This window comes from Chiloscyllium plagiosum, unplaced genomic scaffold, assembly GCF_037043375.1.
Source record: "Chiloscyllium plagiosum isolate Xiang-an unplaced genomic scaffold, Cpla_swu_hap1 HiC_scaffold_41, whole genome shotgun sequence".
Taxonomy (NCBI): Eukaryota; Metazoa; Chordata; class Chondrichthyes; order Orectolobiformes; family Hemiscylliidae; genus Chiloscyllium; species Chiloscyllium plagiosum.
The window spans coordinates 35,654,252-35,674,195 of NW_028270179.1; positions in this window are offsets into that span (position 1 = coordinate 35,654,252).

Consider the following 19,944-nt stretch of genomic DNA (forward strand, 5'->3'; position numbering starts at 1 on the left):
GTAGATGCATTTTGGGCCACAAGACCTTTTGCACTCATCTGTTCTCTGCCAATTCTTCCCTTTATTAATGCTATCTTCATAATTCTTACAGTCTCCAGCTCGCTTCCTACTTGTTTTCTCTTCTGGTTCCCAGCCATCTGCCGCATTTATAACCTCCCCACAGCAGTAGCAAAATTTCCCCCAAGCACATTGGTTCCAGTTTGGTTCAGATGTAGACCGCCCATTTTGTAATAGTCCAGGTGATATCCTCTCTCTCTAGAGATGCAACTCCTCCACTCCTTTTACCACCATGTCAATCCCAACGGATGCCTCTATATCATGGTGTATTTAGTTGCCAATCTTGCACTATCCCTCAACCAGATCTCATTAATATCAGTAACATCATACTCCAAGGAATTAATTTAAGCTCTGAATTCATCTACCTTAAATTTTACGCTTCTCGAATTAATACAAATACATCTCAGACCTCCTGCCCCTTTGTGTCATCATGTGCTGCCTCCTACTCCCTCACTTAGTCACGCTGACATCAATAGCTCGTTCCTTACACACTTTAGTTACTATTTTCTCACTATCTGATAACTTCCTCATGTGGTTCCCACCCCGGTGCCACATTCGTTTAAAGCCTGCGCAACAGCATTAGCGACGGGACAGTCAAGGACATTAGCTCCAGTACTACCCAGGTGTAGACCGCCCAATTTGCAATAGTCCCAGCTTCCCACAACTGGTGCCAATTTCCCAAAAATCTGAACCCATCACTCTTGCACCATCTCTCAGCGCTTCATTCATCTTGTCTGTTCTTTCATTTCGACTGTGACCAGCTGTATCAGTGCACTGACCTACCCAGAGCCCACTGCTCCCGGGGAAAGTCCTTTTAGAGGGAAATCTACCTTCCCAGAAAACCCCTGCTCCTCGCTCTCACTGCTCCCTTTGCTGCTGGGAATGGAGGCTGGGAATCCCGCAATGTATCACCCACTTCCTGAAACCCCACAAAGCACTGTTCGCAATCGACACAAGTCAGGATGATAAGGGAATGATCCCCAACTGCATTATTGGATGAAAATTCAGCAGCAGTCTGGGAATTCATCATTATGCTGATGAGCTGCTTTGAAACGTTGCAAGTCCACATACTGTGGATAAATACACAATTCCCTCAGAGAGGTGATCCGGGCAGTAATCCAGCCACAGTGAAGAAACGGTCAATAGATTGAGAAGTCACGATAGTGAGTGGCATGGAAATCAACTTGCAGATGTCCTTCTAGTGCATAGAACATAGAACATAGACGAATACAGCGCAGTACAGGCCCGTTGGCCCTCGATGTTGCGCCGATTCAAGCCCACCTAACCTACACTAGCACCACTATCCTCCATAAGCCTATCCAATGCCCGCTTAAATGCCCATAAAGATTCCCAAACTGGGAATACAAACAGCCAACGTCTTTGGCACCACATTCACAAAGGTCCACTACATCAAATAATGATGCTAAAGAACAATAATGTGTGCTCCCTGCAGGATGCACGACAGAAATTTTCACAAGATACTTCGACAACACCTTCCAAACTTACAAACATTTTCATGTTGCAGTTGTATAAGACTGGTGCGGCCGCATCTGGAGTATTGTGTGCAGTTTTGGTCGCCATACTATAGGAAGGATGTGCAGGCACTGGAACGGGTGCAGAGGAGGTTTACCAAGATGTTGCCTGGTATGGTAGGAAGATCGTATGAGGAAAGGCTGAGGCACTTGGGGTTGTTTTCATTGGAGAAAAGAAGGTTTAGGGGTGATTTGATAGAGGTGTACAAGATGATTAGGGGTTAAGATAGGGTTGACCGTGAGAACATTTTTCCACGTATGGAGTCAGCTATTACATAGAAGAAGAATACAGCGCAGTACAGGCCCTTTGGCCCTCGATGTTGCGCCGATCCAAGCCCACGTAACCTATACTAACCCACTATCCTCCATATACCTATCCAATGCCCGCTTAAATGCCCATAAAGAGGGAGAGTCCACCACTGCTACTGGCAGGGCATTCCATGAACTTACGACTCGCTGAGTGAAGAACCTACCCCTAACTTCAGTCCTATATCTATCCCCCCTTAATTTAAAGCTATGCCCCCTTGTAATACCCGACTCCATACGTGGGAAAAGGTTCACACTGTCAACCCTATCTAACCCCCTAATCATCTTGTACACCTCAATCAAGTCACCCCTAAACCTTCTTTTCTCTAATGAAAACAGCCCCAAGTGTCTCAGTCTGTCCTCATATGATCTTCCTTCCATACCAGGCAACATCCTGGTAAACCTCCTCTGCACCCGTTCCAGTGCCTCCACATCCTTCCTATAGTATGGCGACCAAAACTGCACACAATATTCCAGATGCGGCCGCACCAGAGTCTTATACAACTGCATCATGACCTCAGGACTCCGGAACTCAATTCCTCTACCAATAAAAGCCAGTACGCCATATGCCTTCCTCACCGCACTATTTACCTGGGTGGCAACTTTCAGAGATCTGTGTACATGGACACCAAGATCCCTCTGCTCATCCACACTACCAAGTATCCGACCATTAGCCCAGTACCCCATCTTTTTGTTATTCTTCCCAAAGTGAATCACCTCACACTTAGCTACATTGAATTCCATTTGCCACCTTTCTGCCCAGCTCTGCAGCTTCTCTATATCCTGCTGTAACCTGCCACATCCTTCCTCACTGTCAACAACTCCTCCGACTTTCGTATCATCCGCAAACTTGTTCACCCAACCTTCTAACCCCTCTTCCAGGTCATTTATAAAAATGACAAACAGCAATGGTCCCAAAACAGATCCTTGCGGAACACCGCTAGTGACGGCACTCCATGAAGAAACTTTGCCATCAACTACTACCCTCTGTCTTCTTCCATCCAGCCAATTCCTAATCCAAACCTCCAACTCACCCTCAATGCCATATCTCCGTATTTTCTGCAGTAGCCTACCATGGGGAACCTTATCAAACGCCTTACTAAAATCCATATATACCACATCTACCGCTTTCCCCTCATCAACCTCCTTCGTCACCTTTTCAAAGAATTCAATAAGGTTTGTGAGGCACGACCTGCCCTTCACAAAACCATGCTGACTATCCTTGATCACATTATTCCTATCCAGATGTGCATAAATCCTATCCCTTACAATTCTCTCTAAGACTTTGCCCACAACAAAAGTGAGACTCACCGGCCTATAGTTACTAGGGTTATCCCTACTCCCCTTTTTGAACAAGGGAACCACATTTGCTATCCTCCAGTCTTCTGGCACTACTCCTGTAGACAAAGAGGACATAAAAATCAAGGCCAATGGCTCTGCAATCTCCTCCCTTGCTTCCCAGAGAATCCTAGGATAAATGCCATCAGGCCCACTGGACTTATCTATTTTCACCTTTTCCAGGATTTCCAACACCTCTTCTCTACATACCTCAAAGCCATCCATTCTACTTATTTGTGACTCAATATTCACATCGACGACAATGCCCTGTTCCTGAGTAAATACTGAAGAAAAGTATTCATTCAGTGTCTCCCCAATCTCTTCCGCCTCCACACGCAACTTCCCACTACTGTCCTTGACTGGACCTATTCCTACCCTAGTCATTCTTTTATTTCTAACATACCTATAGAAAGCCTTAGGGTTTTCCCTAATCCTACCGACTAAGGACCTTTCATGTCCCCTCCTTGCTGCTCTTAGCTCTCTATTCAGGTCGTTCCTGGCTACCGTATAACTCTCAATCGCCCCAATTGAACCTTCACGTCTCATCTTGAGATAGGCCGCCCTCTTCCATTTAACAAGGGATTCCAATTCCTTATTAAACCACGGCTCCCTCGCACGACCCTTTCCTCCCTGCCTGACAGGGAGGGGGCATAGCTTTAAATTAAGGGGTGGTAGGTATAGGACAGATGTTAGGGGTAGGAACTCACGAGTCGTGAGTTCATGGAATGCCCTGCCAGTAGCAGTGGTGGACTCTCCCTCTTTATGGGCATTTAAGCGGGCATTGGATAGGCATATGGAGGATAGTGGTGCTAGTGTAGGTTAGGTGGGCTTGAATCGGCGCAACATCGAGGGCCAACGGGCCTGTACTGCGCTGTATTCGTCTATGTTCTATGTTCTATGTTCTAGAAGGACATCTGCAAGTTGACTTCCATGCCACTCACTATCGTGACTTCTCAATCTATTGTCCGTTCCTTCACTGTGGCTGGATTACTGCCCGGATCACCTCTCTCAGGGAATTGTGTATTTATCCACAGTATGTGGACTTGCAACGTTTCAAAGCAGCTCATCAGCATCGTCTTAATGGGCAGCTAAAGGTGAGCAATAAATTCTGCTCTCAACCATTGACATCAACATTCCACCAGAGCGGACAAAAAATAGCGAGATGACTTGGAAAATAGACTCCAAAAGGAAGTTTCAGTCATGTTCAATAATTTTGAAGCAGTGAATTCAATCGAGTATTAAACCAACAACATAATGAGGACTCGGACCCCTGGTAAATATTGTAGAGAATAAGAGACATGAAAACTCTTTGTTCAACAGTGCAAACAGTAGCACAGAAGAAGGGTCTCTGTATTTGAAACATTAAGACTAATTTCTGTTAACTTATGCTGGCAGACATGTTGTGTTTTCCCAGTACTTTATGCTTTTGTATCTTGATTCAATGCCCCAAAATAAGCAATTCTTCCGGTTTGTTTGGTTCTCTCGTTTGGGCTGTGGCAAGGTCATCGGTCATGGGGGCAAAGATTGCTGGAGAAATTCAAGTTTGCAGGTCGGACAACGTATGTGGAGAGAAAGCAGAGTCAGCTTTTTGGGTGCAGTGAACGTTCGTCTGAACTCAGGAGACAAACAGTTTCTGGGGCTCACTGCTCAATGACAGGCTCGAGTCTCAATCGCTGATTTAATGGGAGTTTACTGGTATAAAAGGCAGGTTTTTGGGATAACGTACGTTTTGGCAAAAGAATGAGGAGTAAGTCAGTGAGGATCCAGTTTCTGAAGATGCTAAATGTGTTGGGCTGGCGGAAGTAGAAAGCAGGGCAAGTGACAAATAAAGCCAAGAATTCCATTTTGCAGCAAAAGTCAAGGAGAAATGATGCAATGTCAGACTTGTTTTTCAGGAGAGAGATTTCGACTACTTAAGCACACATTATTTAAAGAAGAATATATATGCTTTCTACAGACCTTCCCTTATCAATCAACTTAATCACTTCGTCAAAGAATTCCATTAAGTTGATAAGATATGAATTTTCCCACACAAAAAGAGCTGCCATTTACTGTTAAGCCCATTTTTTTTAGCAATCCGAAATGCATCCATGCCTCCGTACCTATTCCAGCATTCTCCCCACCTCTGACAGTATCTTGACCAGTCCATAATGGTCTGGATTATCCCTGATATCCTTCTCAAACTGAAGGACGCTATCATAATCCTCCGAAACTCCCGGACCTCATACATGTTTATGGATTCTGGAAAGATATCTGTTAAGGCCCCAGCTATTTCCTGTCTCACTTCTCTCAGTAACCTGGGTTAGATCCCTTCAGGATTTGAGGACTTTGACACCTTAATACCTTTCACAAAAGTTAACACTTCATTCCTACTAATGTCGATTGATCTAGAGTAAACAAACATCTAACTTTAATTTCAACATCCCTAGTCTCCTTCCCCTCAGCGAATACCGACGCAAAGTATTCATTAAGATTCCGATTCCTTGCATAACTGAGTGGGCGAAAACTTTGTTGTATTACCATCGTGTTCCTTTCATACAAATAAAAAGCGTTGGGATTTTGCTTGATGCTGTTTGCTCAAGCTATTTCACGACTTTCTTTAGACCTCTTAATTCCTCATTTCAGATTTGTCCTACTTTCCCAATATTATTCCAAAGCATCGCCTGTTTTCAGTCATCTAGACCTTTGATTCGTTTATCCTCTTAGCTCGTCTCACAATTTCACCAGCCATCCATGGCTCCTTCATTTGTTTTCCATGTCTAGTCCTCAATTTCACAGGCACATGCATGTCCTGCACTCTACTCAATCTCTCTTTAAACATCAAATGTAGATTTCTCCCCAATCAGCTGCTCGCAATCCACATTAACCAGCTCCTGCTGAATTTTGCTGCAGTTGGCCTTCCTCCAAAGTACCAGACTTCCAATAGGACCACTCTCTTCTTTTTCCATGGCTCTTCTGACACCGACGGAATTTGATGATTGTTCTCAAAAACATACCCTAATGAAGGTTCAATCAACTGGCCGGGCTCATTCCCCAACACCAATCCCAGTATGGCCCCATCCCGAGTTGGACTATTTGCATATTGCTGTATAAAACTCTCCTAGATGCTCCTAACAAATTTTGCTTCATCTCGACCTCTACCACGAAGTGACTCTCAGTCAATTTTGGGAAAATTAAAATCTCTCAATGCCACCAGACTGTTCTCCTACATCTTAACATAATTAGTTTGCATATTTGTACCTCAATCTCACACTCACTGTTGGGACGCCTGTCATACAGCCCCAACATTATTACCTCACACTTCGTATTTTTAATCTCTGCCCATATAGCCTCACTGCTCCATTCCTTCATGTGGCCTCCTTCAGCATGACTGTGATGTTCTCTTTGACTAGTAATGAAAATCCTCCGCTCATTTCACCTTCTTCTCTATCCTGAATAAATCATCAATATCCTGAGATATCTATATGGCATTCTTGCCCATCCAAGTATTAGTCATAACAATAACGTCATAGTTCCAGGTAATAATCCAATCTCGAAATTTAGCTGCCTTGCCTCCTGTACTTCTTGCATTAAAATAACTTCAGACCGCCTGTCCCTTTGCGTTCGGCATGTTCTCCCATACTCCCCACCGGTCACCCACTCAAATGGTCAGATTGACTTCATTATCGCGTTCGTACTTCCTTACTGTCCATTAATCTGCTCATTTGGTTCTAATCCACCTGCCACATTAATTTAAACAATGCCAAACAGCGTAAGCAAAAGCGACCCCAAGATCATTGGTTCCAGTCTTGGCGGGTGTCGTCCGTCCAAGTTTTAATAACCCCACCTCCCCCAGAACCAGTCAAATTCAAAAACAGTCTAGGAGTTCAACACCACCGAAACTAAATTGCCCACTTGATTGTCACCATATCCACAAACGTCCACTCCATCTACGAACAACGCTCAGTAGCTGTAATGTGTGCTACCTGCAGGATGCCCTACGGCAGTTCACAAAAGATTCTTCGACAGCACCTTCCAAGCACACAAACATTTTCTTTTGGAAGGACAAAGTCAGCAAATGCATCGGAACAACACCAGCTGCAAATTCGCTTCCATGACACTCACCATCATGGAGTTGGAAATCTATTGGCTTTTCCTTCAGTATGGCTGTATCAAAGTCCGGGAATCTGCTCCCTGAGGGAATTGTGCATCTACCTACAATCTGCGGACTTACAGGTTTTCAAGAAGGCAGCGCACCAATATCTTATTAAGGGGCATCATAATGATGACTCGGTCCCTGGTAAGTATTGCACAAAATAAAACATCTTAAGGTTCTTTCCTCAACATTGTGAGAAGTGGCTCGGAAGAAAGGTCGCTGTACCTGAAATGTTAAGTCGGATTTCTGTTCACTGATGTTGCCAGACGTGTTGTGTCTTTACAGTACTTGCTACTTATGAATCTAATTTCCAAAAATTTGCAGTTCTTCCGGGTTTTTTTTTGGTGATGCTCGTTTGCTGTGATAAGGCAATCAGTCAAGAGAGCAAAGATTGCTGGAGAAACTAAGGTTTGCAGGTCTGCCAGCTCATGTGGAGAGAAAGCAGATCAGAATATTGAGTCCAGTTACCCTTCTGAACTTAGAAGACAAATACATCCTGTTGCTTGGGGTTCAATGACAGGCTCAAGTCTCAATCGATTATTCCACAGGGGTTTAACTGGTAAGACAGGCACGTTTTGGGATGACACACGTTTTGGCAAAAGAATGAGGAGTCATCAAGGAGAAATCGAGTTTCTGAAGACGTCAATGAGGTCGGGGCGATGGGGGTGAAAAGGATGGCAAATGACAAAAACGCCGAGGATTCCCTTTTGCAGGAAAAATCAAGGAGAAATGATGCAATGTCAAACTTGTTTTTCAGGAGAGAGATTTCGACCATTTATGCACACGTTATTGAATGAAGAACGATACTTTGTTTGAATCATTACAATGTCAAATTCCAATCTTCCATCCATGCATTATTCTTATTCACTTGTGGGATGGGAACATCTTTGCTTGTGACTGGATTTTATTGCGGGTCACGATTTGACTCAGTGAGAAGGCTGTGGTTGGCTGCCTTCCTAAACTGCTGCAGTCTGTGAGATGCACAAACATGAATGCCGTTAGCGAGGGAGTCCCAAGATAGTGACTCAGTGACACTGAAGGGGTTGCCAATATATTTCCAAATCAGGATAGTGAATGGCTTGGAGGGGTACTTGCAGCTGGTGATGCTCCCATGTATCTGCTGCTCTTGTCCTTTTAGATGTAAGTGGCCATGATATTGGAAGGTGCTGATTAGTGACCTTTGTTGAATTTGTGGAGTGTATCTTATAAGTGGTAAACATTGCTGCGTCGAGGCATCGAAGTCTGAGGGAGTGAATGTCTGTGTCCTAGAGACAGAGATGCAAAAACCAGGATATTAAGCATCAAAAGTTAAATGCCTAAGTTTGCTGTGGCTTGTTTTTTTGATGAGCGCAGTTTCAGGTCAAAACTACTGAGGCAGGATGTGGAGATGGTCTGGAGGATCTTTGTTCAAGAATTCAGGGTGGTAATGATATGGATCAGACGTTCACGGTCACTTCCCAGGAGAGAAGATTTGATCGCTGTATTGAAGCTCATATTGGTCTTTGTAGAATTTAAATGACACAAGGAGAGGTCGGGAAGGTGGGATTGTCATGCGATGTGTGAATTGAAAGCCTGTTGCCAGTATCAATCTAAATCACACAGGAGTCCCGCAGTCAGCAGATATCACAAAGGGAGAAGAAACATCTAAACTATTCAATCTCTCTTTACTTGACAGCCCACTCATCCCCGGTTCATGGCCGAAGTTTACTGTATTGAGAGACTTACCCAAGACACCAATAGCAGCAAGGAATGGATAGTAAACATGCTGAAACAGCAGAAGAATATACCGTATTCGATAGTAGACTGTCATCAAATGCTGATTTCTAATGTAATAGGCGATTTGTGAAGGCAATATTCTATCCATATTTGTGAAATTCCAGTCTGCTGTCGCCAGGTTCGGTTCCATTGTTGTAATATTCCAGTGTGCCCTTCTCAGATTTCGATCACTCCTCTCCGTCATTCTTACTGAGGTCGGTCGCTGTGAAAGCCACAGCTAAGGGCTCCCTCTGATACCATAAGATGATACTTTGGAGTGTTGTCCTTATGAAGCGAAAAGTGGAAATCTCCACTGATCTCCAGGATCCCTGGAGACTGACATCATTTGTCGTCTCTGAACAAATAATTGCTGCTGCCGTCTCTCATTGTAACATGCCTTGCACTCAGGAAATCACAAGAAAAAACTTTTTCATTAAAAAGAGAAAATCTCCACTGATACAACGATAGTCCCTGGAGCCCGACATCATTTGTCGTCTCTGAACAAATTATTTCTACTGACGTCTTTCAGAACAACACACCTTGGCCTCAGAAATTCACAAAACATTAACTTTCTCATTGAGATATCCAGACAACAGGACTTCAGGACAAAAGATAAACACACAAACATCAAAATCTTTCAATTTTACATTTATGAGTTTTTTTGCTTGATTTGACTGAGAGACGGTTATGCAAAAAGTGTACCTCTTAATAAGATAATGGCAGTCATAAACTATGGTAGTGCAGGCCTCTCAGCGCAATATCAGGGAGGCACAGGACCGTATTACTGTAATACAAACATTTTCTTCCAATTTGCCCAATATATGGAGTCAGAGCTCACTAAGGCCAAATATGTCAAATCCAGTTACTGTGTTCAAATTTAGTGAGAGTAACTGCAACCACCACCGTCTTCACTTGCATGTTACACATTTCCGGGTGAAAAGTACTTCTCAGACCTCCGCAAAACCTCTTGCTCATTCACCTTTAACTGATGTCCTCTGGTCTGAGACAGATCTGCCATGGTTTGATAATGATAAACCTGTTACGTATCTTTCAGAAAGTAACAGACAGAATTGATGAATCTCACAGTTGAAGGAAGAATAGTAAAGTAACCAAAAGAATGTGGCGAGAAGTCCACAGCAAAATGGAGTGCTTTAGAGAAAGGGACAATATCACCAATGATGAGATTGATACTACCTGAGCACTTTCCAGTGGATAATCTTCGACAAGCTGCAGTGCGGATGATGTGATCTGGGCAGGTTTTTACCAACTGGTCTGCAGCGTTGACCCAGAGTGAAAATTGGAAGAGAAACAACAGGACGCACCGAATGATTTCAGAAGTGGGGTAACTCCACTCAGGAGGTAACCAACTCAGGAAACTGAAAGGTATTGACCACTCATAGTTAGGTGTAAGAGAGGCAATGACATGGAAAGTAAACATAATGTCCCTGCACGTGAATTCCATGTAAATGGTAAACAGTGCTGGCGAGATACAGTGGCAAATTTTCATTCCACCTGTCCACAGTAGAAAACAAAAATAATGCTGCTGGACCTCCAAAGTTGGGGATTCACTTAGAGCATTACTGGGTGTGTCATTTTCCTGGTTACAAAATATTCAGGAGAGACAAGACAATTGATTAAGGTAAAAGCTGCATGCTTGCGGGGAAGAGAGAGAGAGAGAGAGTCGTGGATGTCCCACAAAGAGAAGAGATTGTGACCATTTTTTAGGACAGGGGTAATTATGGGGAACTGAGACACATTTTACGATAATGTTCGATTTGGGATAGTACAGTGCAAGCTGTGAATACCCAAGAGAGGCTCAAGATGAACGAAGTGAGAAAGCATTTCTCTGTGAAAACTGGACATAGCGTCAATGAAATTATATGCAAGCAGAGCCATGGAATGTGTTCAATGAAGATTTCATTCAATCACAAATACAGGAGATATCAGGCAGGAGCAGACCAAAAGGCCATCGGCTCCCTCGAGCCTGCTCCATCTTCAAAATGATCATGGCTGATTCTGCTGTCTTTGGAATTTCACGCTGCCATATCCACCTCCAATACCTTTCCATTTCTCTGTCAAAATAATCTGTTCACCTCCATCTTCTAAAATCTTCCATGGGCAACCTCGACCACCTTCGGAGTGCACAGAGTTCCACTGTCACACAAACGTTTCCTCAGAGAGAGAAAGAGAGAATGTTCATCTCCGAATTGTAAGGTCGGCATCCTACCCCGATCCTCCCCCATTGCAAATCCGTTTACCTCTCATTCCAGACTGACCAACAACAGTAGACCTGTCTCCCCATGTCTGCTTTGACCAGACGGTTAAGTATCTTGCAATTATCAATTGGGTCACATCCTTCCCCCAATCCCCCTCACTTCTTATAACTCCAGTTGGAGCAAGACCAATCAGTGCAACCTTATCTCGTCATTCCAGGGAATCAACCCATGAATCCTTCTTCTTCATAAGTTTCAACAAATTTGCATCTAGCTTTCAATAAGGAGCCCAGAACCGCACACCATGCTCCAGATGAGAAAACTCCAGCACCCTCTGCAACAGAACCCTGTATAACGGAAAGATCACATCTAAGTTCACTCTATCTTATCATAAAGGCCCACACCATACTTGTCTCCTTCACTATCTTCTGTTTTTAAGAAGAACTACTTGGGAGTCATGCACCTGAAGACGTAAATCACTCTACTCCTCAGAATTTTATTGTCATAGAATAATAGAGATCTGGAGCACAGAAACAGACACTTTGGTCCAAGTCGTCCACTTTGACCAAATATCAAAGAACAAAGAGAATTACAACACGATAATAGGCCCTTCAGCCCTCCATGCATGCGCTGATTCAGATCCTTTATCTTAACCTGTTGCCTATTTTCAAAGGATCTGTATTGCTCTGCTCTCAGTCCTTTCATATATCTGTGCAGATGCAACGTAAATGACGTTTTCGTGTCCGTCACTACCTCCTCCGTTGGCAACGCATTCCATGCACCCACCACCCTCTGCAGACAGAAACTTTCATTTATATCCCGTATAAACTACGCCGTCATCTTGAACTCGTGATCCCTAATAGTGGAGACCCCGTGATCGGAAAACACTTCTTGCTATCCACCTTATCTCTGCCTCTCCTGAATTTGTAGTTCTCAGTCAGGTGCCTCCTCAATGACTTCCTTTCAATTTGGAAAGACATGACTTTTCCCTGGTCAAAAGTATGTTGCTGATCATTAATGAGAACATTTTCTAACAAATATAAATGAATCCCGTTCTTCAGTATCTTCTCCAGCACCTTCGCTACCATTGACAACAGGCTCACCAGTCAATAATTACCAGGATCGTGCCTTCTTAAACAAGGGGACAACATTAGAAATTCTCCAGCAATCCAAGACCTCACTCGCGTTCAGTCATGCTGAAAATACATTTGTGAAGGCCCCAGCTATTTCCGATCTCACTTGAATCAGTATCCTGAAATGCATCCCATCCAGACTTGGGGACTTGACTGCCTTAATGTCTTTCGGACCAACACTTCGGCGAACGTGAACTAGAGTATCAACATTTATCCCTAACCTCACCTGTCACATCCCTCTCCTCGAATAATACTGAGTCAATGCACTAATTAAGAATCTCATCCATTTTCTCTTAATCTACGCATAACTTTTCTCATTTGTCATTGGCTGGGCCACCCCAGTTCCCCTCTTGCTCCTTATATACGAATGAAAAGCTTTGACATTTTCCTTAACCGTGTTTACCAGAGATATTTCATGACCATTTTTCGCCATCTTCTTGCTCATTTCAGATTGCTCCAACTTCCCAATATTCGTCCAAAGCTTCGTCTGTTTTCAGCTGCCTAGACCTTATTTAAGCTACTTTATTCCTCTTAGCTGTTCTCACAATTTCGCCTGGAATATTTGGTTTCCTGATTTTGCCAGAGCTAACCTTCATTTTGACAGGGTATGTCTGTCCTGTCCACCAGTCAATCAATCTTCAAATCATATCAAATGTGGATTTGTTTTCAAATAAGTGCTCCCAAACCACATTACACAGCTGCTGCGATATTTTTTGTATGATTGTCCTTCCCCCGATTCAGCACTCTTACTTTAGGACTACTCTCGTCTTTGCCCATGCGTATTCTAAAACTAATGTAATTCTGATCACTATTCCCAAAGTAAATCCCAACTGAAACTTCAACCACCTGTTCATTTCATTCCCATCAACATGTCTAGAATGCCCCCTTCCTGAGTGTGACGCTTTCAATGCCTTGCTGGACTATTTATGTACCCTCGTGCATGCTACTTAGACATTCTGTTCCAACAAGACATCTAACACTAAGTGAATCGAATTCAATGTTGGGAAAATTAAAATCTTCTATTATCACCACCCTGTTGCTGCAACATGTTTCCATAATCTGCCAATATATGCGTACCTTTATCTCACGCCACCGTTGGGAGGCCTGTAGTCCAGCCCCAAAGCATTTACCCAAACCGTCCTATTTCCTATTCCTGAGCTCTCCACATATTGTCTCACTGCTCGTGTCCTCCATAGTCCTTTCCTTCAGAAGAGTTGTGATATCTTCTCTGACCAGTCATACAACTCCTCCACCCCTTTTACGTCATTCTTTATACCGAATGAAATATCTATATCCTGGAATTTTTGGTTGCAAATCTTCTGTCTGCCCAGTCTCAGTACTAACAATAACACCATACTCCCACGTGCTAATTCATGGCCTATGTTCACATGCCTCACCTCCTGAACTTCTCACATTTAGCAAAAATGCACCTCAGACCACCTGTCCTTTTGCATTCATCATCTGCTCCCTGCCGACTCTTCCCCTCAGACACATTGACTTCATTATCCTGTTCCTAACAAGCTTTAGTTGCTACCTTGCTATGTTCAACTAACCTTGTCATTTGATTCTCACATCTCTGCCACGTTAGTTTAAACCCTCCCCAACAGCGTTAGCAAAGGCACCCCAAACGGGTGCAGGTGTCTGCCCAGGTGCAGACCATCCAATTTTTAATCGTCCCACCTCACCCAGAAACGGTCCCAAAGTCCCGAAAATCAGATCCCCCTCCCTCCAGCACCACCTCCCAAGCCACGCCTTCATCCTGCCTATGCTTTCATTTCAACTCTGACGAGCACGTTGCATTGGTAGCAATCCTGAGGTTGTATGAATGCCTCCAACGTCCTATCTTTTACATGGCTCCAAATTCCCTACATTCTGTTAGGAAGACCTCATCCTTCTTTTTCCATATGTTTTGTGCACCACGACAACTGGGTATTCACCCTCCCACTTCAGAATCCGCGACATACCTGACCCGTGCACCTGTGAGGCAACATCCCATTCTGTCGTCTCGTTTTCAACCACAGCGAATCTATCTACTCTCCTTCCAATTAAACCTTCATAACAATAGCCTTTGCACTCATTTTTACGCCCTTCTACACAGCAGAGCTATCTACAATGCCACGAACCTAGTTACTGTTGCTATTCCCTGGCGAGCCATCTCCCTTAGCAGTATTCGAAACAGAATACCTGTTTTCCAGAGAGATGATCATAGGAGTCACCTGCAGCGCCGTCCTGCTCTTTCCCCACCTGTTTGTCACCCATTCCATTTCTCCCTCATTAAACCTAATGTGCGGTGTGACCAATTTACTAAACGTACTATCCCCGATCTCAGATTCAGATCAAAGCAATTCAATCCACAACTCTCGAGCTGTCATCCAGGCTAACATGAACTGCAGCCAGAAACACTGCACGTGAAGGAGTCTGGAATATCAATTGTGTTCCTGAGCTCCTGTACTGAGCAAGAGAAGCATAACACGGATCAGACATCTCCTGCCAGTTTTAATCTTCAATGCAATTTAATCGAAGCGTATCTGGTTCTCTTTGCCAACACTTAGCCTATAACCCTCTAAACCGTTCCTATTCATATATCCACCCAGATACCTGTGAAATGTTGTAAGTTTACCAGCCTCCACCACTTCCTCTGCCAGCTTACTCCATGCTTGCGGAGAAAGTGAGGTCTGCAGATGCTGGAGATCAGAGCTGAAAATGTGTTACTGGTAAAGCACAGCATATACTCCATACATGCACAATTCTCTGTGTTAAAGCTTGTCCCTTTGGTCCCTTCTACATTTTTCCCTCTCAACCTTAACCTATGCTCTCTGGTTCCAGACTCTACGGCCAAAGGGAATATGCCACATGTATTTACACAATCCATGCGCCTCATGATTTCCTTAACTCCTATAAGGTCACCACTCAGCCTCCGATACTACAGTCCCAGACTATTCAGCATTTCCCGACAGCTTAAATCCGTTGGAAATCGTTCCTGAATCCTTTCAAGTTTCACAATATCCTTCGAATAAGTGGGTGAATGGAATTGCACACAAGATTCTAACGGTGGCATAACCAATTTTAGAGTAGCACTTGCTGAAATAATATTTGCGATTCGTTTTGACATCTTATGCCTGCTAAACAATTATGATGAGGTTGGGAAAACACGTTTCGCGAATTGGTTAGCTTTGGAACGAAAAACGCACCAGCCACATTCCAAAGACACATATAAAGTATTGTAGCTGGGTTAACAAAATATGCAGTCTTTTTGAATCAGATCGTGAGCTCTGTGAGTCATGGCACAGTTGGCAGAGCTCGTTGAAAGATGAAGAGAAGCAAAACTGGTAATAAACTTAAGTAAACAGAATTCACGAAGGCAGATGTGATCTTCTTTGGATATAATATCGGTCATGGAATATTGAACCTAAGGGACGCAATGATGAAGGCCATCGAGGAATTTCCACAACAAATCTCGAAGAAAGAAGCGCTTCCGTTTTTGGGAATTAGTGGTTTCCACCAGAAGTTTCTTCCCAACTTCAACAGCATATTGGCATGGCTACAGTTTTACTGAAGAAGAACACACCACTTTGTTGGATAGAACAATGCCAGAAGACATTTGACAATTTGAAAGCAGTAGGAACCATTGCACAAGTTCGAGCTACACCAAAGTTTTCGAAACCCTTCAAAGTTGCAATCGATGCAAATGATCAAGGGGTCAACCATGGAATTGAACGGCCAGTCGGTTAATTTTCGAAAGAAAATGTCAACACCCACGAGAGAAAATACTCTACCATTGAAAATGAATTAACGAGTCTGGTACTGGCCTGACAATATTGAAATGTTTATTTGGCAAACAATGTGTCAGAGACAGTTATGAACAGATTGTGAACACAATTCTCTTATATGCTTGACATGATTTAAAGACAAGAATATGAGACTATATCGTTGAAGACTAATTTTATTGACTTTTAATTTACAAATTGCATATGTTGCGGAATGTAAGACTTTGATAGCGGAGGCTTTATCATGGATTTAACGGATAAAGTACAGTTAAGACTAAATGGATAACAATTGTCTGTGTATGTGCGCGTGGGTGCAGGAATTGATGTGAACTTAGATTAATGTGCTGTGCATTTCCTTGGAATGGAGGTTAAGAATTCGAAAAAAATTGAAGCCACCTTTTCAGTTTGGTAGTCCATTTTCTTTTTCTGAAGGGGAAAGGTGTCATTAAGTCCAAGGTGTTTCAGAGAGAGAGAAAGCTGTTTTGCACTGCGAGCTGGCAGACAACTGTCACGTGACTGGCCAGCTTTCACAGAGCGTACTGAAAAGTGAACATGTGTAACATTTGGTTGTGAAACAAAGTCTTGAGTTTTGGTCGCTGTTTTCGAAGCAATTCGAATTTAACCAATCATTTTAAATGATGCCCCAGGATACTAAAACCCAATCGAGTTTGAATTTATTGCTTTTGCCAAACTCAAACCAATGAAACAAGCCGGTGTTTAGGGTCGAAAAAACAGGCATTTTTTGAAAGTTAGACAGAGAGCTACTGCCATCGAGAGAGTAATTGCCAACTCGAGAGAGATTGCGATTCAAAACTTTCTCCAACAAAGGCACATGATTCATATGAAACGTCTCTTTGGTAGAAGACCGAAGACGACGCAGGGAGACCTAAGCCGATGGATAACAGGCACTGACGAGGACAGCTGCTCCGTGGTTGAGAAATTAAGTTGATGTAATTTCAATACGGTTGTGTATTAGAACAGTATATTGTGAAAGAGTTGGAGGCAGATAATAAACAGTTGAGAGAAAGGAGGCTTAGAGTTGTAAGTAGTTATTGTTTAATGTTCACTTTTAAGTTTAAAGAATAAATTGATATTATTTCTTTAAATATTTAAATCTGGAAGATCCTTGTCACTCATAATTTAACAGATTACGAGACGAATTTAGCTATATCCGGGTGATTGGTTTAATTAACAGAATTGTTCAACGCCGTATCATAACAGTCTACTGTCTGGGAGACTGATATTTGGACACTCAATTGAGTGCATCCTGTTCATTGAAAATGCCAGCACGCAATGAGATACTGGATCATTTACAGTCTTTCGGACGGGACAACGCAACTTCTGCTGAACTCTGAGAAATGGAATGGAGTCTTGTAGCTGGTAAGGCTTTCCACGATCTCTGCATTTAATTTTATCAGTTATTTTCCTTTGGTTCAAACTTGCCTGATACCTTTACAACACCATCTGCGAAGGGTTTTAAATTATATATCTTCATTTAAGTGCAGTTGAGTCAATATTGGGGTTGTCTGGCTCAGTTGAAATTAAAGTGGTGCTGGAAAAGGACAGCACCTCAGGCAACATGCGAGGAGCAGGAAAATCGACGTTTCGGGCAAAAGCCCTTCATTAGGAATCGCCACTCTAATCATGTCTCAAACTAATTCACAATCCTTGTTCAAATTCTATTTTGGAAAGTAAGGGTGAGGCTACGTGATATTCCTGGTTTGCTGTCATTCCCCTGAAATGTCAGGACTGAGCAGACATACTTCAGAGAAATGCATGTAACTTGCAGTTGATGTTTTCCAGGTCATTTCTTGCTAAAACACAATCTTGTGTCTAATCTCCAGCATGTGCAGTACGCACTTCTGCCTGAGTAACTCAGTTGGCCGAGTGGCTGGTTTGCGATTCAGAGTAATGTTAACAATGAAGGATTAATTTCAGTAAAAACTAAAAGATAGCACGAGGAAAAGGCCGCACAACCCCTCAAACCCTTCTGACGTTCATCCAAACACGGTTACTCAAACATTCTTCACATCCACTTTCCTGCCCTTTCTCTGTTACTCTTGATTCTCTGAATGATCAAGAATCTCTCTGTCGCAGCCACCAAGGTAACTGGGGAACTGGCCGCCAGAGCTGTCTTTGACAAGGATTTCCAAGCAATCATACCTCATCTCAGTGTTAAATTGGTGTGCCTGTATTATAGACTCTGATCCTTGACTCTCTCATTAGGAGTAACATTCTTTCAACATTTGACATGTAAAGCTGCCTTTAGAATTCCAACCATTTAACGTCAGAAAACGTCTCATTCTTCTAAACTCCAGTAAGTAGAGTCATAAACGCTTCAGGCTTTGCTGACGAGATAAAACGTTCATATCAGCAATCACCCGAGTGAACCTTGTCTGAACTGCCTCCAATGAAATGATATCTTTCCTGCAAAATGGAGACAGGAACTGCTCGCAGTACTACAGACATGATCGCACCAGCACTTTGTACTGACGGAAATAACATCAACATTTCCGATGACCTGCTGCCTCTCTGTGTCAGCCTTCTATGTTTGGAGCACAAGTGCCCCAGTCCCACTGTGTTGCAGTTTTCTCTATTTAAATAATATTGTTTTTTGTTCTCCCTCGTTTCACGTCTTCCTACAGAATTCACCATTTGCCACTCCCCCAACCATCTGCTTTAAACTATAAATATATCTGTATAAACTAATTCCATGTCTCACCAACTGCATTTCCACCTACTGTTACATTAATGATAATCATAAATAGATAGATTTGGAATCGTGGATCTATTGTTCAATTCGGATTTTTGAGCATTTGTACGATCTCAGTCTGACTATTTTTGGCATGTCTGGTAAGTGTCTCCAATCAGTGATTGATGATGGAAAGCAGGCTTTACTTCAAGAATGTGTTCGTTATTTCCTGTTCCATCCAGCTGGGGTTATTGTCCTGGGGAAGTATTTGACAAAAATTGTGAAATGTGAGCACAGATAACTGTGTTTAGTATTCTTTAAAATTACTCTCAGACATTCTTTTTCAAACAGGAATAGCAAACCAAACTAAAGTATCACTCTGACCTGAATGTGTATAACATTGAATTTAAAGTATAAAATCACATTCCAATTTTCTCAACGGTTACTAACCAGAGTTTCAGAGTAATGGATCTTTAGCAGTAACTTGATGACTTAAATAAAATCTTCATTTTTTTTTAGCCATGCGTTAAATTTGGCAGGACAAAGATAAACTCTAATTAATGACTATGCTTTGATCTCAAATTTCTTTTATCGTGATCTCTACTCACGCACATACAGACAGCTACACTGAAGGGAAGAATTGAATAGAAAGCTAAGCAATTCATATTGGATGGTCAATTAATGAGCTTCAAGCGATGCACTCCAAGGCTTCATTTTATTAAAAAAATACTTGTTTACAGTCGCAAAGCTCTAATTACTAAGTCCAGTTGGATTTCAAACTGTTTCAGGAGACTTCACAAAGTAATTTCATTTTTCTTTTGCCATAACATTCAGCATCTGTTGAACAGGGCAGAAAAGTAGAGAGTGTGAAACTTATGAGCCAGTTTCAAAGATTCCAAATATCATTTCTGTCAAAACCCGTTTTCTCTATTTATTTCAATCAATATTCATTGTGTTGGCTGTTTAGCGTCTCTCCTCCTTTGATTAGCAAAATCAAAATGGTACTAACAACTAAC